Source organism: Nansenia antarctica (assembly GCF_963989245.1).
Source record: "Nansenia antarctica genome assembly, chromosome: 14".
NCBI lineage: Eukaryota > Metazoa > Chordata > Actinopteri > Argentiniformes > Microstomatidae > Nansenia > Nansenia antarctica.
The window spans coordinates 19624337-19652211 of record NC_137684.1 but is presented as its reverse complement, the minus strand read 5'-3'; positions in this window follow the sequence as shown (position 1 = coordinate 19652211).

The window sequence follows — 27875 nt, the reverse complement described above, 5'->3', positions numbered from 1 at the left end:
GACAGATATAGCAGCCACTTCGAGAGGGCTAAAAACAATACTACTCTTGACGGCTAGAGATCGTTCCGACCGTTTCTCAATATGGTCAGCCTGTGCAAAACAAACAGTGAAACAAGGGCTGCACTGAATAAAAGGCTATATTTAATGAATTGGGTCTACCATCCAACTCTCTGTCGACGCTCAAATAGGCTCTCCAGAATGGGTTGTCGTTCTCCCTGCTGTCTGCTGTGGAGATGGTTATTTGACAGCCCAGCGGTACCTCCTGATGTTCTAACCACCATCCATTTGTATCGGCGGCTGGGTGCATTAAACAGACAGGATAATCAGGAAGCTGACTAGGCTCGGTTGAGTGACTGCTTTTCACCACTCATACAGTAAGAGCTCCCATTAGAGCACAATTAGCACACACCTGACACTGGAACAATAACCCTCCAAATCCATCAGCTACAGGGAACCGGGGTGGATAAACAAAAGAGCTTAATAACCAGGCCCTTTACTGTTCCACCACTGGATAAGAGTACTAATTCGACTAAAAGGCAGAGAGAGAGAGAGGTCGAAAAAAACAACTTGTTATGTGTGTGAGAATGTAAGAGTATGGTAATAATAATACAGGGTTGTGTTGTTGAAAGAAGGTTGTAGAAAATACTCTGTAGTGGACGTTCAGGTTGGGTTGGGTTGAGTAATGTGGTGATACCATATACTGCTAATAGTAATACTATTTTAATTTTTTGCTAATATTGTAGAGCTGCTCACGGAATGTGTTTGAGCAGGGTCGCGGAAAGGCCGGAGCTAGGGTTTCGGTCCACCTTTCACCAACCGCTGTCTCCAATTCATCATTTGAAATTGGCAGCTCCCTCAAAGCTTAACAATTAGGGATGATTGATGATCCCATTTTTTTACTACCGATACCGATACCTGGGCTTCAGGTATCTGCGATACCGATACCGATCCGATATTAGTATTTATTGTTTTACACCTGAATAATAACAAATACTTCCCCAGTATAGTCCACAACAACAGTTGGCTATTAAAGACTGCCAGCCTTTATTCAAGCAACAAAAACAGTACTCTGCAGTATTCAGTGACCAACTGGTTTACAGTTAAAACAATTTAAACAGCAGCATTCAGCATTGTAGAAAAAATAGAGTTAATGTCTGATTTCTAGTCTTAGTGCCTTCAGGTTTTTATTCTATTTATCTTCTCTTACAAATGGCAAATCAACTATAGGACCCTTTTTAAAAGTGTAACCTAGAGACGCCCGCTGGTGAGACCAGAAACCAGTCGCAGAATCGAAGGGGTGTCAACAATATCTGCTTTTATTTATTTTTTCATAACAGGCAACTTGAAGTTTTAAAGTACCGAGTCAATATAATAAAACAACTGTTTAACGATCACTAAATACTTGGAATAATCTGTGGATTGGATTAACTGTTCTCGTTTCCTGCAGGCTACCGGTAAGTGATAATGACTTGTAAACATACCTTCGTTTTAGGACGTGTTCAAAAGCAAGGACTGTGTGTTCATCTAATTATGTGTAGTTATGTATTTTTAGCATGTCCATGTTGTCTCAGCATGCTGTGATGATATAAAAACGCAGTTAGACGTTCGTAAAGATGTACCACTGTTAGCCGCTAGCTGTTAGCAGCGTTTGTTGTTGTTGTTTGATCAGTCACTTTTCTCCTGTCGCATTGCCATTCGGTGCACCAACATTCAAATACTCGTGTCGTCTTGAATTTTTTCCCAATTTCAATGTATGACGCATCATTTGAAAGCTTACCATGTAAATAACCGAAAAATTACTTAGGCAAAAGGTTTATGATTTCACCCAGCTGGCATCCCAGCTGGCATCATGACATTGTCAGACTCATTACACACAGGTAGCTACTAGCCAACTCTAGTGTTTCCTCTATATGCATTTATTCATGGCGGGCCGCCACGAATGAATTTCCTCCGCCACTAATTGATTCAGACAGTCCACTTTGATTCAGGCTGCGCAGAAAGGCAGCAAGTTATTAGATTTAGGCCGCTTCCAGACCAACATTTCGTTACGATTTAGGGCGTAGTTAGTTACAATATGTTACAATGTTGTCGTTTGTGTTCGCACTGCAATCGAGACTGAATCGCTCTCAACAGGCGCGCGGCGCGAGGCGACGCGCTTTCAAAACAGTTTTGTGATTGGTCCGAATTTAGCGGGACATTTGGATTTCTCTTTTAGCCCGTCGCCGGTGCCTTTAATCCCATACGTATCCTAATCGAAAATGCAACATCATCAGCGACGACTGTGGGTTATTGCATTTACTGCTGTTCTCTGGTTCATGTTCTTATACCAGTGCTCAGTATAGAGTATTTTAAATGAACATTCCTAATGTATGTCTCTGATGTTCATGGTCAACTAAATCAGCCTATTTTGTGAAACAAATAATGTTCCCGCTAATGGGTTAACCGAGCGAAACCACGCGAAAAAAAAGACAACCGCTCCGCCACTAATGTGAAAAATCCTGGAGGAAACACTGAACTCTCATGCTCGTGACCACTGACTACTACTGTTGTCATCACGTGAGTGACACGCCAGATCGGGCACGCAGATCGCAGCCTATTTTTTTCTGGGTGCGATCCGCGATCCAGCATTCAGGACCAACATCGCAGGACCAACATCAATATCAGATCGGGACATCCCTACTTACAATGTGATTTTTAATCCCGCGATAACACCGTATGCCAACATTTGAGGACTGTTTAACGGTGTCAAAAATGTAATACTGCCCAACTCTAATGTTCAGGCAGCACAAACACATCTTTCCCTGGAGGCTGGAAAGGACAATAAGAGGAATGTGGTCATTTGCGATGTGCTTGCAGTGGGAGACACAGATAAGAGTTTGGATCGGTGGAGGCTGACACCCTGTGATTATCTTGGCCTCTGAAATTGACCGTCAATCAATCCCAGCCAAAGGACGAGCCAGGCAACTCGATTGGAGCCGAAGACGAGATTTTGTGATCCAACGACCTCAAACAGAATGTGTCAAGTGCTCAAACACATACACACACAAGCACTGAGCTGACGCAGACCCAGACATACACCCCCACCCACACACATCATGTAGACATACACATACACACACAAGCACTGACACAGTGTAGACCCACACATACACCCACACCCACAGACCAACACATTTAGACACACACACATACATAGACCCACACACATGTAGGCACACACACACACAAGCGCACACACACACACACACACACGCAGACACCTGATATCCCAGAACCCCCTCCTCCAAACCATGTGTGCAGCCCCAGCTCTTGCCACCTCCTCTCCTCGCCTCATGCTGCATTTTTCTGGCCCTGAAAACGAGCCCATATTCCTGAGTGAGCCACATGAGGGAGGATGGGGGGGTAACGAGGGGAGGGAGAAAGAGAGCGTGTCAGGAAGTAGATTCTTTCTGCTGAGCGCCATCTGGAAGTGGCAAGGTAGATAAACAATGGCAGGAGCCTCATCCCGTCTCCTCCCAAACCAGTGGGCAAACACACACGAAGCACCGCACGGACGCCACCGACCGCCAATCCCGCTCATCACGCCAAGTATTGTCAGGGATTCGGGCTTATCAATCGTCCGCCAGATACAGAGCGGCAACGCAGGGCAAACAAAGGGAGGTAGAAACAAAACAAGGGGAATTGCAGGCGACAATGAGAACACAAATGAGATGATGGCAGAGAGCTTTTCTTTCACCAGCCGTGTATTTAAGCTGGTCAAGGCTCCCTAAAATCTCTGCAATCTCCTCCAGTGAGAGAGTGAGAGAGAGAGAGAGAGAGAGAGAGAGAATCGGCCAGCCAATCCCCCCCCCCCCCCCCCCCCAAGAAATACTTGTTATGGAATTGGATGAGGCTCCGGGATATGGGTTAAAACTGCACTAAGCACGCAGACTGTCTGCTGCAGCATTGGGAAATCTGGTTAAAACTTGAAGAGAGTCCAAACATTCCTTCAGCTTGCACAATGAGCTTGGGGGCAATGACACAAAAGGATTCCCCAACTCACTTTTAGGTCCTAACATGCAAAGCGGGCAACAGCTGGAGCAGCAACCCCCACTGGAGACGACTCGTCTCGTCTGTCTTGCGATGGGTTGGGCTGGGCTGTGGTGAGGTGAGCCGAGGGGGAGGCTGTCACAGGATCCGTGATGAGGGGCCACGGAGAGAGAGAGAGAGAGAGACGGGGGGGGACACACATGGAGAGACGGCGACAGGACCCCTAAGGCAGCAAGTGGAGCCGCACCTGAACGCCGTTCGGCTCAGCCACTCTCCGAATCAACAACACGGCAGCCGCTTCTGCTCCGATGGCCCTGGCAGACGTATTGATGAGGGAGTCAGGTGGCTGGGCTAGGGCGAGAGAAGGGGGGAGGCGGTGGGCAACGGGAAGGGCGGGGGGGTTGACAAATGAGCCTCGTCAGGTAACATTCGCAGACGTGAAGGGATGGAGGGGAAGGGAGTGAGGGGATAGGAGGAGGAGGGAGAGGGGGGTCTGTCGGCTCGTATCGGATCATCAGCAAAAATCTGCCCTGATTACAAACCGGTCCGTCTTGGGGAGACTTTGAAGCTTCGGTGAGGAGCGGGGAGCTCCGAAAAGCTCTGTTACTGATTCTGATTGAGCAGACAACGAGGACTCTCTCCCTGGGAAGCTTTTCAGCAAGACGGGGCTGATCAAAAAAGAGCAAAGGGGGCGACAGGCAGAAGCGCCCGGGCTATACCCACTGAGGAGCGTGGGAATTTGGGTCTCGCACATAACATATTTATACCGTGGCGGACGAAAAGAAAGGGTTAGGAAAAACTGAAAAAGGAAAGAGGGAGCCAAAAAGTCGAACTGAGTGAATTTCTGTTTCATCATGCCTCAGTACCGAAGCTCAGAGGGAGCTTCTCTGGCTTGGGTTTGGAAATAAAGTCTGAGTCTATAATCGCGTTACGGCCTTTTGGCTGGATGAATGTCTGCTCGTACACTGTATTTAGACCTTGATAAATGGCCATTGTCTGGCTGTTATTAAACACCAGAGGTTCCAGTGTGGTCCCTGTGCCATGCCAAACTAATTAAAGCATGGCAGATGTGTCTGGGCAGCAGAATGCCACACACACACACACACACACGGACACACCCGTGTCCACACACACACACACACACACACACACACACACACCCGTGTCCACACACACACCCGGTCACGGAACCATCACTGCCCTAACCAGGCTCAGGTAAAGACAAACAAACAACAATCTCAGAATCAATTTGCACTGGATAGGGCTTTGCGCTACAGCGTTTTTCTGTGCAAATCCTTTAGCCAAGGGTAGAGAGAAAAAGACCATCCCCACTGCCTCATTATCCTTGCAACATCCTACAGCTCCTTTGCTTACTCAATACCTTGTCGGAGCAGGTGACGACGAGTGTTACCGGCGAACAGCAACCGATTCATCTCTCACGTCACACACATATTTCCTCCTTTTGTTCTGTGAGTTCTGGGAAACTGTATGCAACTGTACACGTCTTTTGAGAGCCCTGTCTTCCTCCTCCTCTTCATCTTCCTCCTCACTCCTTCAGTAGCACTCCTCTCTGCACTTCATCAACAAACAGCTGGGCCTTTTCAACACAGCCTCCTTTCCAAAGCGCACAAACAAGCCCGTCTCCGCCGCACTTTTGAAACACTTTCCGCTCGCCGAGTCGGATCAATCTCTGCTGAGATTGGCAATGAGATTGCCTCCTGCATGGATAGGGTATGAGGCCCCACCACATTACTTTCAGAGACACGTGTGCTTTTATCTTCATTTAGCCTGTCTCATTACACTGTAATCACGCACACACCGACGCAAGCACGCACACATGTACGCGCGCACACACACACACACACATCAGGAGCGATTACAGCATGCAGACACACGCACACACGGTACAGTACGTACTGACTAATCACCCATCTGGAGCTGCCTTTTCCAGGGCTAGATGACAAAATGCCCATCCCTACATATAGGTTAATGCCCCTGGGGAAACAAAAAGCTTAGCCCATATTACAGTGACGCGGGTCAGGGGAGGTTTGTGAGCTAGGCTTAGTAAAGCACGGACCCGAAAGGAAGCGTAATCAAGCCACATCGCAGATCGGGCTGATGATACACAGAGGTCACGAGACTTGCTAGTCTGTACGCGTTCGTGATTCCAATACCAGGCCCGAGTCAAGGGCAGGCAGAGGGCGAGCCGAGCAGGAGGAAAATCTATTTCCGTGTGGCTCGTTTGTGAAGTGAAATACCCTCTGTGGCTAAACGGCTTTTTTTGCGAAAGCTCCGGTGCCGTATTAGCGGCGGAGAGGCAGCAGGTGCCAGCTGACTGTTCCTGGCTGGGGCCTCTCAAACAGCCTGTAGCGTAATCCCAAAGTGCCTTACACATTCTGGAGAGCAGCTCTCGCTGCAGCTGGGCTGTTTTGGCTGGACTGATCCAGGTAAGACTCCCTGTTCTCCTGGGTAGCTGGGCAGCCAGGTTCAGCCTGGGATAAGACTGGATCAGGGCCAGAGGCCATTAGCGTGGAGTGTGTCTGACACGGTGGGAGGAACATGACATTGTCAAAGGCGGAGGAGGACTAAAGTGAGCTAGGGCTAGGAGAGCCAGGCAGCTGTTTCATTCAAGCTCTCAGATAACGTGGCCTTGCAGATAGGGGAGAACAAACGGATGGGCCCAAAGCAAGCATGCATACAAATGCATCCTTTTTTTTATTTTTTTATACACCGTGTTACCGAGAAAAATAGCTCTTGTTTCAGAGTTGGAAGATTAGGACAAGGGCAGAATAATAACTATTTGGGGGTGTAATAACCATACGCACAGAGTAGTAAATAACAAATGCTTCCCTTGAAATGCATGATATGATACCCTGTTGCTTAATATATTATTCCAAAACAAAAACTATGCTTCAGCAAGCAATAAGTTTTACTTATCAGCAAACACCACTAGGTAAACAAGACAATGATCTCTCTAATGGTCTCGAACTACGCCATTTACAGTAGTCTGTCTAAGAAAGGGAGGAGGAGGGGTATTCATATCTCAAACCAGGACAACTAGGCTATACTTACAACTCAAAGATGAGTCAGCATATTTATGCACCACTCACTCAACAACGTCAGGGTCTGAAAACATAACACAAAGCTAATGTGAATTGTTCATGTCGGGCATAAAGTCTGTGAGGTTTTGTTAAAAATAAATATTGCATGGAGCAGCAGTCCGTCCATTGAGCTGTGAGCTCTGAACAGCCCTTCACCTCTTTGAGAGGACTGTGCTCAACTGTCCATCCCGTCCATAGCCTTGCCGCGCGTGCCAAGAGTAGCCGGCGCCAAAAACAACAAGGCCTCCACATCTGTGACCAAGGCTCACTCAATAGCCATCAAACCGTCATGCTACACTCTGTGAGCAGAAAACCCACCTCTATAATTGGATGCTCTGCAACCATTCGCTCTCTGGACAACGAGTACAAACAGCGCAATAACAATCAGTATCAAACCAGACGCTAGTTATGCTGGAGCGCATGAGTCATTCTCCAAACATAGAAAAATGAAAATATGATGAAAAAATGCTATAATCAGTCTGGTAACAGTAATCTGATGTAGAAAAACAGCCACACACGGACGCTTTGAAACTGAAGAGTCCCGCTTGAGGTTGTATGAGCTCACGGTGGGGCTGAGGGTTGATTGCACACTCTACTGTAGGTAAGAGAAACACAAACACTGTGTGAAGGAGCTAACACCTCAGAGCACCGCTGAGAAGGCCACAACCGTGTCATTACTAGAGCCAAAGAGGAGCCTGCGGACTGGAACCGAGATGTGCGGATATGTGTTTGTGTGTGCGTGTGTGTCTGTGTGTGTGTGTGTGTGTGTGTGCGTGTGTGTCTGTGTGTGTGTGTGTGTGTGTGTGTGTGTGTGTGTGTGTGTGTGTCTGCTGAGATGTTTGTCATTCCAGAGTCAGCGCATGTCTGGACTGGGATGAGACTGAGAGAGAAACAGATATGAAGCCCCAGAAGCTCTTTCACTGCAAATATTGGCTGCACGGCACAATACACCAGCACTCCAAAACACATGGTGGGAGTCTCAAGACCACTCATTAATCAATCAATGGACGGGAATGCTCCCAGTTAAATGTCTAAACTTTCCTGGAAACATTTAGACCATTGGGAATTTACTGGAATGTCAAATGCATCATCATGTTTGAAAACAGACGACAAAATTAATATCTGTCTCACAGGTGATTTGGCTATGTTAGGTAGTTGGCAAGCAGTTTGACTAAATCTCAAATGTACGGTCAGACACGGAACAGTTAGGAACAGTTTCAGATCATTTCCAACATTCCCATAGATTCCCAAAATGACGAGTAAGTTACCACGGTTTAGGAAGGTTTCTGACACTTAGGGGAATTGTGAAACCATACGGTACACATTAATAATACAATAACACAGAGGGAGAGGGAGAGGAGGTCTAATGTGAAAAATAGCATGATTTGTAAGCCAAATGTAGCAAATTATCACCAGCAAGGGACAATAACAACTCCTCAATCAGTTATAATTGTTTTCTGTGTGACGTGACTGCAGATAAATACAAGGCTAATTGATATTCTGAACTGACGTGACAGTCCTTATTTTATGCATTGAGTCCTTATTTTATGCATTGAGATACAGTCCTGGGATGACGACCAATAATATATGAACAAACACAAAGAAAACTGCGGGAGAGTGTTTTGCATACGGGATGACCCTCAATCTGAATGCATTTATTTGCTTTTTTTAAGTAAACGCCAAGACTTTATTTATCGATTGAGTGAGAGAGAGAGAGAGAGAGAGAGAGAGAGAGAGAGAGAGAGAGAGAGAGAGAGAAGATAGAACATTACTCACAAAGGAGGGGAACATTTGGAGAGTATTATATATGGACTCATCTCTCATGATTTCATCTCTGTCTCTTTCAGAAGAAATCGAGGCCAAAAAGTTACCCTAACAAAGATGAATCTTAACCAGAACAATTCGGAGAAAAAAAAACGAGACGAAAACACAGCAGACGACGGCACAGACGCCTCATAAATGAGCGAGCACTTCCTCTGAGAACTCCCTGATGCTCTTGGCCAGAGGGGAGAGGCTCCGAGGGCTGTGGCAGGCTGGGCAGAGGGACAAAGGGGCCTTCTCTCCGAGAGGGCTCAGCATGGGCCGCGGAAAAAAGACGACTGAAGACAGCCCGCTTAATGGAAGTGACAGTCAGCAGATACACGTCAGCCCCATTGCAATCACTCCCCCAACCGGGCCCGAAAAAACACAGGGGAAAAAAAGACCCATTACCCCTCCACTGATTACACACAATACAGCCTCCTCACATTCCAGGAGAGAGGGAGAACGAGAACGAGAACGAGAGAGAGAGAGAGAGAGAGAGAGAGAGAGAGAGAGACGGGAGGGGGGAGGGGGGTGAATAGAAGGATAGTGCTGCCTACTTTTAGATAAAGTGTGGTTATCAGTAGGGGGGGGGGGAGAGGGAGAGTTAACTGACTAAAACTCTTAACTGACTCTACAGTTAATTGAGAGTTTACTGCTGTTGTTTTACCTGGACTGGGCATTTACGTAACTGAGAGACACGTAGACCCAATGAGAAGAACAAGAAGAGACTAATCCAAAGTGGGCCACAATCAGCCTTCACGAGTATCCTGTTGCAGTAGTTCTCCCCTTGGCTGAAAGTCAGGCCAGGTATCACGATTGATAAAGAGCTCAAACAAATCCCAAACGACCCTGGGAGCGGACCACTAGACGAGAGACTCGCAGTGGGAGTGAAAACCGAGTGTGGCTTTTGATAACAGAACTCAAAAGAGGGGATAAAAAACCGGGCCTGTGGACGTAGACAGCTGATTAGGGTATGTGTATGATAGAGGGTTGGGGGGACAGAGAGGGAAGAGGGGAAGACGTCCTGTGTCTGTGTCCTTGGTCCGGTGTCCATGACCCTGGCTGGGACTGGAGACGTGCGGTGCGGAGGGGCGGAGGGGGTGCGCTGCCCCCAGGCATGGGCTGGAAAGGGATGAAAGGGCCGGTGTGGTGAGGCCCCCTCTCCCCCCCCCGAGTTCCCTGCCGCTCCCTCCCTCCCCTCCCGCCTGGGCTGCGCTAATCAGAGGAGTTAGCGGCTGCCCGTCCACAGGCTGCACACCTTCTAATGAGATCCACGCCTTTGATACCTCCAACCACCTGGAGGGAGAGACAGCACACGCATGCAGAAAAAAAAGACACACTCACGGCCATGGACACACACCCACAACTACCGTGGACACACACCTACACCTACACACATCCACACACACACACACACATACACACATACACACACACACACACACACACATACACACACACACACACACATACACACACACACACACACACACATACACACATCTAAGCTCAGGCCAGCTCAAGGACATAATGCCCACCTCGTTAAGGGGGGGGGCCGAGAGGAGGCCGAGGGGAGGCACAGGTGAGATTGGATTCGGACATGCTTGCGCACAGATAGAATTGAATTATTGATCAGCTGACAGATTGCGTTATGAGGAATTCATGGATCCATGCCTCGGCTGCCCAGCTCCCTTAGGCTGTAGTGTGTGTGTGTGTGTGTGTGTGTGTGTGTGTGTGTGTGTGTGTGTGTGTGTGTGTGTACATGTTTGTGTGTCCATGGTAGTGTGGGTGTGCGTGTCCATGGCTGTGAGTGTGTCTTTTTTAGTGTGTGTGTGTGTGTGTGTGTGTGTGTGTGTGTGTGTGTGTGTGTGTGTGTGTGTGTGTGTGTGCATGTGTGAGATAGAGAAGGAAGGGTGTATGGTGGTCAAACTTCTGATTATTTTCAAGGGGCAGAACGGGGAGTGTGAGCTTGCACTCAGACAAGACATAGCAAACACAGAATCGATCGGTCAGGCTGGCTGATGCATACAGGAAGCAATGCTTAGTCCACCCAGACTGGGCTCTGGGCTTTAACTGCTCACACGGAGTGGCTTTTCCCAGTGGCACTCAGACAACATCCAATCCCCTGCTCTTAATACCAATGATGACAATTGGATTTCTATATGTGTGCTCCTTTGGGGGGGGGGGTCTGGTTATTACGCCCACAAACATAGCTCAGGTCCTGTTAGCGACATTAGCATTGGTTGCTATGCGATCTTCAAGTGATGGATTACAGACAAACACAGGGGCTTGTATGTTCAGAGGGAACTCAGAGCCCACTCTAACCCAGAGTCTTCTTTAACAAATCTTTCTACTGAGGCCGGCAGCACAAGGAAACGGCCAGACTGACAGGACGCGTTTCACACCGCATCACTTGTTCCGAGGCTTAACCCACTTCTGAGAAATCCCCTCGTCGTCCCGGCCATGCTGCTTACTGCCTGCACCTCCGCTATATAAGAAGACCTTAATGTTACAGGCCTCTTAAATAGTAGTCACTTTACTAATACAAATGGCATACTGTCGAGCATGAGTCATATAGCTTACCGGGGGGGGGAGGGGGGTGGTGGGGGGGGTTGGCATTACTGCAACGTAATGTCAGGCCACAATGAGCAAAACTCTAAAAGGTGTGGTGGAGATAGATCCAGGACTTCAACCCTTCTGATCGAAACCTTCATACAGAGCAGAGCACTCGACCATTTTGTATTCAACTAGCATATCACGATAATCTAGAGGCTTTGGCGGTGATTAGGATTTATTTTGTTCTCACCACAGATATGGAACAGATGTGTTGCTTGAGCACTCCACTCAAGAGAGAGAATGTTTTGTTTTTAGGTTTGAATCGAGCGGAGAGGGAGACATGAAGAGCTCCGATGGAGTGTGTCTGCGAGTTTCCGATACCCCCCACACAAGAAACTAAATCCATATGACTAATTAAGCATTAAATCACACAGGAATGTGCGATGACGTTCGAGTACAGCTCTCAGACGGGGAAGTCTGAAAACAGCACCACCCACCCAGAAAAACCAAACCCCAATGTCACAGAAGGCCTAGACGAAGAGGGTAGACGACAGAGAACGGACTTGGTCAGTGAAAAGTTACCCAGAGGAAACCAACAGTAATAACCCCCAGATAACACCCAGAGAGGTAAGCAGTCACGTCAAAAAAGAAGCGTTGATGGAACTCTGAAGTGCTAAATAAATATCTCCTCTGGCCCAGTCGGAGCACCAATAACAAGCACCTAGCACCCCACTTTGCCTCAATCTGTTAGAAAAACACATACTTCACCCATAACCAATTGAAAAAGGATTTTTAAAAAACACAATTATTTTAGAAAGGCTTGCCATTTTGAGGGTCCAATTTCTGATTTGGCAGTGTGTTTGCTGTAAACACTCTAACTGCTAGGGACATACTCTGCTTGTTTTCTGAGCGGGGTGGCTGCGGTGGTGGCAGTGTGCTGCTGAGGAGAGAGAGAGACAGGGTGTGGGTAATAAGGTTCTCTAACCCCAGCAGCAGCCCTCCTACGGCTAATGAGAGTAATTAAAGAGCCGAGCGCTGCTGAGAGATCAATGACGTGGGATCAGACGAGACGTAGAAGAGATGCAGCTACTGCACGGAGAAAGCCAACCGCACACACACCCGCTTTCCCATTTAAAGGCGGAGGGAGAGCATGTGCATGGTGTGTGTTGTGAGTATAAATCCCAAGCAGTGGGGGGGACTGTAAACATTATATTCTGTGAAAAGGGACACTAGGAAATATCATAGCACTGGGTGAAACAAACCGTGTGTAAGGGCAATTTACAGTCGAAAACAAACACGTGTGAAGGGCATGATATTGGTTAAAGGCAGAAGCCCCAATTGTGTGGAATGGCAAGTTAGTTGAAGAAAACATGTAGCCTATATCGCGTGTGATTTCTGTGAAATGCGAGAATGCCAGATTTATTTAGCTAGTAAAATGCAGAGACAGGCAGAAAAAGTTCCTTGTTTCTACATGATTGTGAGGTGAAATCAGAGTGTGGGGATTTGGAGGGCTTTAGAGATGAGTCAGTGTGGAATAATGCATGTTATCAAGGCTTTGTCTGAATAAGAGAGTGTAGCTGGGGGGCACGCACAAGACACCCAAGACACACAGCTATAGTGACACCTCCTCTACAGATCTGCATTTCAGGAGACGGCTCCAAGCCTGGGGCCAGGAGAGAAACACAAGGATTCATATCCTCACCGGCTACAGGGAGACAGTGAGTGTGAGTCAAAGAGATGAGAAAGAATAAGAAAGGGAGAAAAGGGATGGAGAGAAACAGAGAGAAAGACTGGAGAAAAAAAAGACAAGAGAAAGGAAGACATAGATGTATAGAAGTACCGTCGACAGAGTACTGAGTAGGAAGTCATAAACGCATGGATTGGTGTTTTTCCAGAGACACTGAGTGTCCAAGCAGCAGTTCTCCCTGTTCCCCTGGTCCGCTGGCTGGTTGCCAGGCATTGCTGGGATTCCTGAAGCTAACCACCACTCCACTGTGGTATGCACATCTTCAACAGGCCTGCGTCTACCTCCAGACACTACAAGGCCATGGTACAGATGAGCCCCGTCTGCTACTGACCAATCCCCCATTGGCTCCCCTGACCCTGCTCCCGCTCCTGCTGGTCTTTCCCTTCCAGACCTGATCCCAAAGGAAACAGACAGGCTGAGACATGCCCTGCTCTCCTGACCAAACCAACATAAACAGACTCTAGTTCGTTAGGAATCCAAGTTCTAACACCATTACTAGAACAAGCGGCCCATGGTGCTAACAAGAAAAACACCAAATGCTGTAATCAGCGACACTATTTCAGACTGTGAGTATATACACATGGAAAAACAGCTGATGATGATCCTGTGACATTTTAGCCTGAGGCTCAGCAACTTGAGGAATTCCTTTAAGGGCCGTTTTAATAGGTCCCGCTTGGTCCATCGGCTACTGAACGGCTGTGATACTGGGTCATTTATGGAGACGCAAGGACACAGAAGTACCGTAATCTCAGATGGGGTCATGAACAGGCTTGTATCTTGGTCGACCATCGACCCCTTCATTATAAAGTTCGTTTTGCACGATCTGACCCTCACACACCTTTTCGATCTGACCCTCACACACCTTTTTCTCGTTGAGAAGTCTCTCTCTCTCTCTCTCTCTCTCTCTCTCTCTCTCTCTCTCTCTCTCTCTCTCTCTCTCTCTCTCTCTCTCTCTCTCTCTCTCTCTCTCTCTCTCTCTCTCTCTCTCTCTCTCTCTCTCTCTCTCTCTCTCTCTCTCTCTCTCTCTCTCTCTCTCTCTCTCTCTCTCTCTCTCTCTCTCTCTCTCTCTCTCTCTCTCTCTCTCTCTCTCTCTCTCTCTCTCTCTCTCTCTCTCTCAGACACACACAAACAAGCCCTGGCTGAGGCCCATATTCACAACTTCATAATTAATCGACCCAGTGAGTACGCAGAAATTAAAATGGAGGGCAATACCCAACAGCCACTACCACATTAACATGAACCAGCTGGACCTCATATTAGCCGTATAGTAGAGGTGATCATTAGTGTTCCTACTACTACTACGTAAATTGGAAATTGGTCAGTTTGAGGATTAACTGTGACATAGCCTAATTCACATGGATAAAAATGAATTGCACACTCAGGAGCCTGAGTGAGGATTAAATGCTACTCTTAGTGAAGAAACAAAAACGGGGGGGGGGGGGGAAAGGTGGAATGAGTGGGCCTGGAGTTTTTAAACTTGAAATCGGCTTCCAAACCCAAATCTTTTAAGAGAGCCATTATATCATACATCCATCAATTTCTGCAGAAGCACATTCAATCTGTGCTGAAATGAGGCGTCAACTCATCTTCATTATGCTCAATTCTAGTCTAAGAGATCCTCTTTTCATCATAAAGCTGAGTTGGACAAAACATTCTCCTCAACATTTTGCACTGATGGAAATAGGCATAAGCGACTTCTTTATGAAATCTTAAATGGCTAGTGTTTCATTAGCCTTTACATACCAGGCTCAATAACCTATGCAAGAAATCAATTAGACTTTCGCTTTCTCCTCTCTTGCCTAAATGAGTTTTGAATAGAAAGCATTTGACCAATATTTCCAAAGCAAAGAAGGTGAAGGTGACCCTGTAGTTTTGGGGGGGGCCTTGAAAGTCCCTCCAGCTCCCTCCTTTTGCACCTAGGGTGTCTGAATATGAATCACTGCCAGCGGCCTGGGTGGGCAGGTTGACACGATGTCTCCAATCAGCAGGCACAATCAAAAGTCTCTCCCGTGTGTCAGCCTGTCATTTCAGCTAGGGCACGTGGGCGAGAGAAGAGCAAAGGAACGCCCAGCACTGTATTGTATCTCCCACACTGGCATACAGTCCTCCTCATCTACACCACCTCGGGGCCCCTGACAGCGAACACCAGCGACATTCCTAATACCGCCTTTAGAACAGTAATGGGGATCATGTTTTCCTCCGGGCTGATTTTTCTGAAGTCCTCTCCTCCCTCCTCTTCTTCTCTCAGCTCTATCCCTGTGAAACATTAAGTATTGCACACTCCATGTGCATGACAACCTGTGGAGCATACTACCCCTCTCAACCGAGCAATTAAGTTATCTCTCTCCGGCCCTCCCTAACCATCTATCTATTTCCAGAACATGCATGCTTTACAGATTCAGAGAGATCCTCTCTATCTCTCTTCTGACTCATGTGCAAACCTTTGTGAGCGTGTGGGGGAGAGTCAGGACGGTTGAGAGTAGAGATGAGAGCCAGAATGGAGTGTGGGTAGTAGTCAGAGGATCAGCATGGGTTGGGAGCGGTGTGGAGTGAGGGGCCATGGAAGGTTGAAAGCACTGTGGAGAGCAGCATCGGCATAGAATGAGAGGTATAGTGTGGGTTGAAAGAGTGTCAAGGTTGTTGGAGGGGGTAAATGGAACCCTGCAGAGTTCAGGCCGTAATGATGCGGCTGGAGCGCTGCAAGAGGACCCCTGCAGTACGGAGGAGTGGAGAGTGGAGTTAACAATCCCTGGACGGCGGTGAACCTCTGACTGTTTCAGGGGCATGGGTGGTGCTGAGCACTGACCACTGAGTAGCAGTAGGGGGGGGGGGAAACAGAGGGGTATGTGAGCCCCCACGGACACAGCCCATCCGGGCAGCCAGCTGCTGATGAGGAAGCGTGAGAATGAATGTGATCTCACCTCACAGGCCTGTCATTACCACACTGACTTTGTTATCAGCTGTAACTGAGCTCAAGAGCATGGGGGAGGGGAAGGAGATGGAGTGGCAGGCAGAGGCTTCAGTATGTGAAGTGGTAGGCAGCGACATGATGGAGCTGAAGGGTACAGGATACAGTGGGTGATGAGGGATGGGTTTGGGTCCAAGGGCAGGGGGTAGTAGTAGCCACATAAGCCCAAGGGATGAGATCACCAGACCACTTCAACATGATGCTGCCGACTCATCACAGAATAATCCCTCAACATAAAAAGACAATCTCCAATCAGAAGGAAATCTCTATTCCTCAGAGTCAGCCGATAATGCTAAGCTGATGCCAAGCCTCACCTTGCTTATCTACCCTTACCCCCCACACATACAAATGTGTATTCAAGATAGAAAGAAAGAGAGAGAGAGATATGAGGGTACATATTGGACATTACCGTAATTAGGTTTTTTTAAATGCCACGCCCATTGTGGAGAGAAATGAAACATTTGAGTTCATCAGGTATTTTTGGGAAAAGGAGACAGTATGACAGTAACAAATTATAGGGCGCAGGCATCGCCTTGCTTACCAGGATTATGGCTTTACTTCATAAATGAAAAAGATTAAGAGGTCAGTAATCCAGTTGAATGGAAACAAAGAGACAAAGGATGGATTCAACTAGGCTACATACTGTGTGACCTTGAAAACATAGCAGAACTCTTTGAAATGCAGGATAAGATGCTGAGTTTCCAAATGTTGCAATACTGGATTTCACAGGATAAAAAAATAATAGATCATCACAAAAGTTCCAGAGTCAACACCAATTATGAATACGCAACAACATGTCAAGACAAGTCTTCAAGGTGCATGTTATAATGTTGGATTTTCTTCATTTCACTCCCGTTTTATACAATATGACCATGGACTTGACTTTGATGCGGTTTGAGAATACCTGTATGCTTGTATATTCATGACATGAATGTTAAATGTCTCCTCTTTTAAATGCACCGGACAGAAAATCTATGACGAAGAAGTATGCCATGCTGTCTTTTTCAACCTTGCGAGGAGCACAAGAAAACATTTTATCACCACTCTCCTCTACACAGATAAGGTGTCGCTATTTATTCAGAGGGAAAAGAGATAAAACCTGAATGAGGCATTGTGGGGCAGAGGGAGGAGAGAGAGAGACCTGGTTTTCTGTTGCCTGTGTGTGTCCCTGTGAGCAGATGGCCCTTATTGGAAAGCCAGAGTTCAGAGGCTGACCCCCTCCCTTACCAACCAACCCTGTCGACCATCCTTCCTGCTTCCCCTTGCCTCCCACCGGGACTAATCCATTTCCACTATGAGAATGTTTGTTTAATGTCATTTAATGGGGGATAATCCCCAGGAGATGGGAGCATCCATCATACAGTGGGTCTGTATGTGAGGGGTCAGGGATGTAGAACTGAGAATAAAAGGATGATTATAGACAGACACACAAGACTGTACAGTGACCGCCGGGGGTAGAGCCAGGGACGGAGAGACACGGACTGACAGCACCACTCAAGAGATCCAACTGGGACATGAATGGAGCTACTGTCTCCCATGTTCTCCACAGCAAAGACCCCCAAAAAACCAAACAGGAGGCATTACTCACTACCAATCAAAAGACACAAGAAAGCCTTTTCTTTCAGCTGCTGTCCACACACTCACATGTAGAACCAGGGGGAGGGGTGTTTGAGATGCCGTGTCTGACTGAGATTAGCCTGTTTGTGGAGGGGGACCCACTTCTTAGTCACTGATCAGCTGCTCTACCAGTTATGAAATGACTGCAGTGTGTGTGGACTCATTACTCTGTCCACCCAAGCTACTGTCAGAGTGAAGAGCAAGCCATCTCAAGGTGTGCCTACCCCCCCCCACCCATATACACACACCCTTCTAGAAAAGGAAAATAACCAGCAGGTAGTCAGATAAGATTATTGCAGCAATGAAAGTCAGTGAGTGAATACATTAGTGGATGGTAATCTAGCCTACAAAATAGCCAGGTAGCTACAAGTCTTCCAATACTAATGTATATTGATGACCCATAACTTTCAATGGTAAGGTGAGATAGCCAGCTTTATCGCATAACTGCGTTCAAGTGTGATGACCGTTTTGCATGATTCTAGGAACTAAATGTGTGACTGTAGAGATGCATGAACCAGTTGTGCATGCATGAACCAGTTGTGCATGGAACAAACTCATTCTTTACCTGTAAACGCATCACTTCGATGTAACCAGCATGACCATTAAAAGGTACAGACATACTGATGTATCAATACGTATCGTCGGATAACTTTTTTCCTCACGACCAATGCAAAGCGAATCCGTGTCCCTCTCGCGTCATGCATTTAAAACAACGGCGCAATTGCATATAACACTGTCTTCGCTGGAAAATGCACCTTTTACGCACGCAGGGAAATCGCATGGGCATAATGTAAACCGATCCGAATGAAAACGTCTACATCTGTGATATACCCTAACCCTATACGTTTTTAAATGCGTACATGTAACGTTGGCTATAGCGTGAGCTTAGAATTATAAGGTTCTATCTCCGTTTAGGGTAGTTCAGAGATATTGAGCGTCAAAGTTTTTACATTCCATTATCTTTTGTGAAATGGAACCTTTGTATTTTATGAATTACTAACTCAAAAATGTCGACATTTTTAAAAAAAAATAACACCACACCGGCATTATAACACCTAATGGATCAGATTATGTAAAAAACTAAATGTTGACAAAAATGCAGATAGAACCTTATAATTCTAACGTCACGAACTGTTGTTATAACGGGAGAACACCCTGGTCATGTAGCCTGAAACTCACCTTGGCTGAACAGACAGTAGTTGCACAAACAACGAGCCGTCCAGATTTCCACGAATCCCCCTTGGCTTTAAAAACAAAAAATAAGTCCCCCAGCAAAACGCATGTAGCCTAAAGTTCACATTTTAGATGTTACTCTTCCTGGGCGCCGAGATCGCTACATAATAAAGGCACTGACTATTCCGTAGGAAAGATTGGGAAACGGTTGCCAATTCCTACAGAAAGACGGATACAGTTAACTCAACAAAAGAGTCCGTGAAAACAGCAGGGACTTTCTCCTCCACGCCCAGGTACAGATCACATGATGGTTCCAGGTGTGTCCCGTCTTGGAGCTGTGGGGCTCAGCTTGCACTAACACACCTGTGAGATCCAGCCTCCAACATTGCGTTTGAGAGATTTGGGGGAAATGCGCTGAGCTGAGGGAGAGAGAACGCACCAACGACCGGGAAGAGAGAGAGGAATTATTCTCCTCCCCCTTCAAAAGACAGTTACAGACGTTAGAATTATAAGGTTCTATCTCCATTTTTGTCAAAATTGAGTTTCTTACATAATCTGATCCATTAGGTGTTTATTAATGCCTAATTATTTTTTATTATTTTTTTTATTATTTATTATTTTTTAAATGTTGACATTTTTGAGTTAGTAATTCATAAAATACAAAGGTTCCATCTCACAGAACATAATGGAATGTAAAAACTTTGACGCTCAATATCTCTGAACTGCCCTAAACGGAGATAGAACCTTATCATTCTAAACTCACAAATTACCGTAGACGATATGGTGACAAAATATCAAGATAAGAGCGAGTAAACTATGCCGTTCGTTCATCACATACTTTCGGAAGGAATTTACGTGACGTGTGCCACGAGATCACATCTGTAAATGGTTATTTCATGCAAATCTTAAAGTGGTTTTATTTTTTTAATCCATCAGATTAATGTCTAAAGAGCGATTAGGGCCGTTTCATTCCACAGCCGTGCAGACCGTGCCTGCCTTTGCTTGTCTCGACTTGTGTTGAGAACCACTTCTATGTTAGACATGACATGAAACCCCATCAGAAGATGCATTTTAGACGTGAGAAATGTACAGCTTTACTGGAAAGTCAAATAAATATATTGCTATAATGTATAGCCTACATGTGTTCAGATGTGTTCAGTATCTCTAAAATAGAGATATTTGGAAGGATGAAACCTTTTCTGAATCAATATGTTTTATTGACTAATTTACCTGTATGATAAACGAGTGTCAAGCTACAGTGGAACACTTGAGTTCTGGCATTGTTTTGATCTATTAGACATCTTAATCATATTATTACTGTAGATATGGTTGTACACTGATTGCACCATTAAAAACTACCCTCAAGTCAAACTGCTACAGGCTAGTAACACGTACATACACACCTTTATTGAGTTCTGCCATTCCAGTCAGACACTTAAACTTCTCTCCGAGGACTTAAACACACCTATGCATGTGTAACTGAACTGAGATCAGCTTCATCATTAGCACCTACTGTACTGTCTTCTAATGTGTTTGTGTTTGCATTCCTGCCTTGGAGCCATAGCTCACACGAGACACTGCAGTTGGCACTTGGCACATATAGTTGTGTGGCCCTGTCTCTGCCTTGTTGTGAGGCTGGGTGTCAGTTTTGAGTGATTTATTGCTATGCAAATGAGGCTGTCAAAACTGCTGTGTTTGGGCGAGACGTGTCGTCTTTGCCCGATAGGCCCTGGGGGACAATGGGGCCTGCGTGGGGTGTGTGAGTCAGTCCCTTTACTGCTGACACAGCCCGAATGGTGGCAGAGATACAGAGAGGGAGATGGGGGGGATGGATGGCCTTCACAGGTCTTCACATTGACTGATGAGATCAAGAGGAAACTAGGCCATGCCAGACAAGTGTCAGACAAACAGACCCAGAGAGATAGAGCGAGAAAGACAAACACTCCCAGAGCAGAGACTAGACGAGAATGAACCCAGCCCGAGTAGAGCAAGGCTGCTTCGGCGCTCGAGTTCAATACGTTTGACCTGTTTGTCTAAGGGTTCGTTCTAGTGTAATGAGTCTGAGTCTTTGAGTATTCCAGCCGAGTGATGCTGTCAAGCACTGTGAAGTAGGTTTCCTCAGGCTAAATCAACTCACCTATTGGGATAGAGGTACACTACCAGACATATTATGTATTCAACTATCACACAAGAAATAATTACAGCCTTTATAATACTGTGGTTGACTGTATAATAATCGGAGTCATACATTATTGGCTACATTTTCATTCCATGTCGAGTAACAAGTGATTGATCCATCCTTGAGCAATGACTGAGGGACTTTTTAAAGTAAATGTTCCTTTACTTCAATAAAAATGATCATATTCACCTGGACCGATATGCATGTACAAAAGGATATACTGTAGTCTGTTTGTTGATCCTGGTCAGGAGTGTTCATGTCTAAAGCCCAGTGGCTGATTCAAGTACCAGTGTTGTCATGTGGGTAGAGTGTCCTCTGCTGGTCGTAGATGCCAATGTGCCCACAAGTATCGAGTCCACTACCGATACTATTGCGATGTGAAGGAGGACTTCAAGAAGGGCTCTGTATTTGTATTTTGGTCAACTAGACATTATTGTAAGTGCTTCTATTTTCCCAGTCTGTCTCTATCATTGCGTAGCGTATTACATAATGTACACCATACATACGGGTGTACAATACCTAACATACCGATAGGCTTCATGGAGGCCTATGGAGATTGAAGGTGCTTATTCTCATTCAATAGACATTCAGGGAAGAGTCACCTGTTCTGCATATATATGCAAGCACCCTGCAAATGCATTCAGCATATCCTCGGTATGCAATGTGGAACAAAACCACACGATCACTCTTTTTGTCAGTTAGGTGAAGGTTTGCCAGATGTAGAAGGCTGAAGACATCCATAACAGATGGAGGTGGCTCACACAGACACATGAAACTGTCACGGGGCGCTGAGCGAAGGCTCGCTGGAGAGACAGAAGAAGGTTATTTAAAGCATGGGAAGCAGTGAGATTTGAATGGCGCCCTGACCTGACAGAGCAAATCGCTGTCTGTCAATATGACTTATTACAATTGAAGAGGTGTTTGAGCAGCCACAGTTAGCTGTGTGCAGAGAGCAGTATCATCATACAGCGGTGTGAGACATTAGTTTGAACATGAAAGAGAGAGACGGCGGTGTGATTCTTACTCACAAGAATAAACACAAGATGGGAATAGCTGGGTGGCAGCAGTGTGTGGGTTGTGGTAATTATTTGTGTGGCAATTATTTGTGTGTGTGTGTGTGTGTGTGTGTGTGTGTGTGTGTGTGTGTGTGCATGCTTGTTTGAGTATACACAGTGTATTTGTGTGTAATTGTATGTTTGTAAGTCAAGGCATGTACCATGCGCCTTTGTGCCTGCATGTTTTGCCTGCACTTGCCTTTGCGTTCATGATAGGTGGGGTGAGGCTGAAAGATACACAGAGTGACATTTCACTTCATCCCTGGAGATCTCAGATCTCCACTGCACTAGCTGAGCTAACTGACTGTCATTCCAGCCGAGACTAATGCCAGTGTTATTTCTCCTTTGCTCCCCCTCACAGTGTAATCACAGTTTTCCCATCTCCGCCTGAGTCCTGGTGGTCTAAACTAGGGGAGGACAGAGAGACAAACAGCATCAATTTTATCCTTGAGTGATGTAACTCACAAACATACACACACACACACAGACACACACATTCATGAGCACACACAAACACTCTCTCTCTGTCACACACACACACACACACACACACACACACACACACACACGCACACACACACACACACACACACACACACACACACACACACACACTGATTAATCACTGATCAGCTGAGTCATACTGGAGGACTGAGGTTTGAGTATGTGTGATTAGAGACCAAGGCTGTGGGGACGTCTAAGCTGGATCAGCCCAGTTGGCATGCCAAAGTCTATGGGGCTTTACCAGAAAGCCACGCCTGCAATTCCCAAATAAAGATTCATACGTAACCTACTAGGAACTCCTCCACATGTAATACTGTAAGCTGATCCATGGATTCTGGCCTAGGGAAACCGTTGACTTCTGTGAGGCAAACATTGTGATTGATTGTGAAAAGAGAGCAGGCTCGGCATGTTAAAGACCACGGACCACCACTGGGGCCTATTCGGAAGGAAGGGTATTATGTGGCCTACCCAGCAGCCCATGTTGACTCACTGCCATAGCTATGCCATCTGCTGCACTGTATTTCCATCTCCCTGCCTACTGGTGGGATGCCCAGAGCCAAGGGAGACTCCACATAAGCCTCTATTAACCAACGCATCTTTGTTCAACAGGTCCAATCTCAACCACAGAGACGAACAGAGACCAGATCTCATTTATGACGTGTCCCAGACTCCCAGGCGATTACAAAGACCACACTTCTCTGAGTAGAAGGACGGGAAGCCTCGGGGAGAATCAGAAAAACAAAGTCTGCTCGAGAAAAGTAATCAGGGCACTTCAGAGAATGAAAGGGGATTATTACCACCATCCACCACAGTCATTATCATGAGCGGGGCTAACACAGTTCATGAACTCTTCTCTTGTATTATTTCCTGGGTCGTGGGCGCAAAGGAATATGGGATTTTGCAGGTTAAGGGATGAAACAGAAGGCTTGCAGGATTCATTTGAGATTATGCGACCCCAAACACGGTGTAATCCCTTTATCTGCATCCGTACCTGTCCCTGACAGTGATCCTGCTGCCACCGTAGGGCTCTCTCTGGATGACTCTGGCAGGAGCAAATCCTCCCCTAATGTATCAGCTAACACGCAGCTTTACACCTGGCATGCCTGTGCTTATCTACTGAGCCGACCCAACGCATGTCACATTATCCCTCGGAGGTTGCACAACAACATAAAATGCTTCTAATCACCAAGCTCACTTGAAAATACGGGGTTATGATGGTGTTATGTGTCTGATCATATCGGCCTATCAGTGTGTTAACTGATTCACAGTCATCGGTGTGTCAAGTCTATGAACTCTATGAATGTGAGTGTGATGTAACCTGGCTGCAGCTGACTGACTGACATAGTGGATTTAAAAGCCTTTTTCTCTTCGGGGAGCGTAGGTCATTCACAAAATGTTCTACGTCGGGTTGGGTTTTGTGTGGCTTTCTCCACTTCTTTGAAGGATGTTTTTGCTACTTTTCGTTCTGCCGCCCGCCACACACCTTTTCCAGCTATTCCTGGGTCTTCCTGGTTTTTCTTTTCCGTTTCCCCCCTCATCTGAGGAATTTAGTTTTATTCATTTTTAACAGTTATTACAAATATATTTGATAGACTAGGTTAATAACTAGATTATTATTCGTTTTATTCTATAAACTACTGACAACATTTCTCCCAAATTCCCCCATTAAATATATATATATATATATGCCATACATGTAGAGATGCTGATTTAAGAACTTGGAGTGGTCTCTTAATCTTTTCTAGAGCTGTGTTGTTTTGTGGTTCCTCAAGGTATGCCCAATCCATCTCATTTCCTGTGTTTTATTTGGATTTCGATGTTTGTAGTTTCCTAGAGCTCTTATGGTGTTTGGCCGGTGTATTCCCAGGATGTGTTTTGTGTGAATTTGTGTCGTTTATTGCTTGTTGTTTTTATGCGGGCAGGTAGTGCAGCCCACAGTTCGACAGATCCCATCCAGAGGGCCTGCGGCCCACAGAACAACCAGGACCTCTCCTGGTGCTCCAGATGGCCAGTCCGCTACTGCCTGACACGGATATAAGAATGTGAGAGAATGTTGGGTAAAACTGAAGACTAGATGATATCCTACCAGTGTGTGTGTGTGTGTGTGTGTGTGTGTGTGTGTGTGTGTGTGTATAACACTGGTTTCCCTACAGGGAAAGCTAGCCTGTTTGCAGTTCGCTGACCACTCAGTCTCACACTCAGTGTATAAGAACGTCGCTGTTGGTGAGGATGTTCTGAAATTCACCATCAAAGCAAGACTGCAGGTATTACCGACCAAGTACAATCTGTCCACCTGGTATCCCCACACTCACAGTCCATTCTGTTTAAACCATCAGGATTCACAACACCTAGAATCCATTGCACACATAACAAATGGATGTAATGCATACAAACACCTGTACATAGCTCGTCATGACCGTATTGTGGACATTGTGTCTGATACAGTACAAAACATCTTACCATCTAGCGCAGTTATGTACAAGCATGCCAGAGTGTTACCAGAGTGGTTTGGTTTTGCCAATGATGTTTTTTCCAACATCCCAAATACACCTGATGTTGTCTTTGTTGACACCAGCCACAAGGAGGTGCTGATTGTAGAAGTAGGCTGCCCCTTTGACCTGTACATGGACCAGACTTTCCAGGACAAGTATATCAAATACCAACCACTACTTGGTACGATAACCAGCTTTGGGTACAAGTGCAAATTCAGCATACTTGTATTTGGAAGTCTGGGCCATGTATATAAATGCACCATGAGGGGTCTGAGAATTGCTGCAATGACTAAAAGAAAGGCCAAACAGGTTGCCAAATTTTGCTCTGTCTCAGCTATTATTGGCAGCTTGGCCGTGTGGAGAAGGAGGTGTTATGTGTATCCTTAAGTGTTCAGTGCTGCTTAGCCCCGAAATATTTGATTCCCTGTTTGTATAATATAATTTGTGGAACCAAATAAAGTATTCAAATGTGTGTGTGTGTGTATAACATCATATATACAATAAATGCATGAATTTTCCGTAGCAATCATGACCGAACCAGAAAGACTGACCTTTAACATAAAATGATGTATACCGTAGTATGGATTACATGAATACGGTAGGTTATGATAGCTCCTCTGTGTGGTAGGCCTAATGCTTTTCCACAAGCTTTTGATGCAACATTTAAATTAAGGAAATACTAATGGGGTAGAGAAGATTTCACGAGGACAGCTTAATACAATTTGACACATGTTCAGGCATTCTAAAAAAAACAGTGCGATACCACGTAATGCGTAATTTGTAATCTGATACCACATAAACTGTTTTCGTTGCTCCCGAGGCCATTATTGAATCTAGAATGCCATGTGCACTTGACATTCATCTCATCGTGTAGCCTACTTTGTGTATCTTTCTCTCTTTGACTTTCTTGATCAGTGAATTGCGTTTGTGCATTTAAAAAAATCACTTTAGTGCAATTATAATTAGCATGGATTGTGTGGCCTGCCATGGCTGGACCCTGACGTGGTGAAGGTCGGTCATTGGCCTTTTGATGTATGACTCTTAATTTTGTTTATCCTGTTGAAGACTAGGCTACGTTAAAATGTCACTTGTATGATAATTGGCTTTCAGGTTGATAACTGATGTGTTCAGTCAGTGCAGATATTGATGTAACTGGAAAGGTCAACTGCCAACTGCCTTGATCTTGTCTTGGAAAAGATTGCCACCTAGTGGTTGAAAACGTGCAACACCTAATGGGCACTTAGTAGGCTAAGAAATAGAGCAATGCTTTGTGTGATGTGCTATTTGGTTGAACATGTATGTCGCTGATTTTATTTAAACAAGAATATCTTGTGCAGTCAACCGCTTGTCTGCGTCGAGTTACTGTAAGTAAGCCTACATCTTACTAAATGTATGCTTGCATTAAAGGTATTTTATAGCATTACCCACTTTTAAACACTCACTTTTAGATGTTGTCTCGGATCACTGCACTTGCTTTTAAGATAACTTCCCCCTGCTGTAATGTATAGATATTTTTTTGATACTTGTGTATTGCACTCATGTTTTATATTGTATATATCGTGTTTTGTATCGTATATACTGTGTTGTGTTCTGTGTACAGACTTGCCGCTGTTCTGCCAGTTGGCCAGATCGTCGTTGTAAATGAGAATTGGTTCTCAACTGACCTATCTGGTTAAATAAAGGTTAAATAAAAAATAAAATAAAATGCTGCTTTTAGTGACTATAATTCAACCACCAGGGGGCTATAGCTAAAACGCGTCCTTAGCACCGCCCTAGGTGCTTACAAAAAGAGGGATGTTATGTTCAGAACATGCATAACTGCACGATTCTGTGTTGTAGTGTGTGCAGCTCTCTATTCCACATTATTTCTTTCTGAACGCTCTGTTCTCCAGTTCATGATAGAGTCCCGACGGATATTCCCAGCCAGTAGGCTGTTGGCAATGGTTTACTATGAACTATCAAATGGGGGCTATTGTATCCCAGCATGCATTGTGAGTTTTGTATTCTCTTACAAGTTTAACGTGTTTACGTGTTTAAACCAATAAATTAAACAAAAAGACAATTATTATCTATACTACATTTTATTGTTTGTGTTTGTGCTTTTAGAAAACTCAATTATTTACCGCTTCGATATGTTTTGGTTCAAACCGTCATAGAGAACAGTATGTAGCAGATAGGGTTGCCACCCGTTGACGAGTGGTCGGTAGCTTTGCGCAGTGGCAGTATCGTAGCCGATGAGGTTTATCCGAGGCGCGATTATTGCTAGTTGAAAACTTTACCCAATACCCCGCAACGGCGGCTTGCAATATAGCCGCTTTTGCAATTTTTGACGGTCTCTAAGGAGACTGATCTTCCTGTATAAAAATATTTGGATGAAAGGCAGGGAACACGTTCACCACCAGAGGGCGCCCTCTCCCTCTAAGACAGGGAACATGTTCACCACCAGAGGGCGCCCTCTCCCTCTAAGACTGGAAACATGTTCACCACCAGAGGGCGCCCTCTCCCTCTAAGACAGGGAACATGTTCACCACCAGAGGGCGCCCTCTCCCACATGTAGCATATACCTACTTGCTTTATGTAGAGAAGTATAAAGCATAATCTGGAGAGTTTAAGCGGTAGTAGCGTTCATAACAAACACAATGTAACCGTCT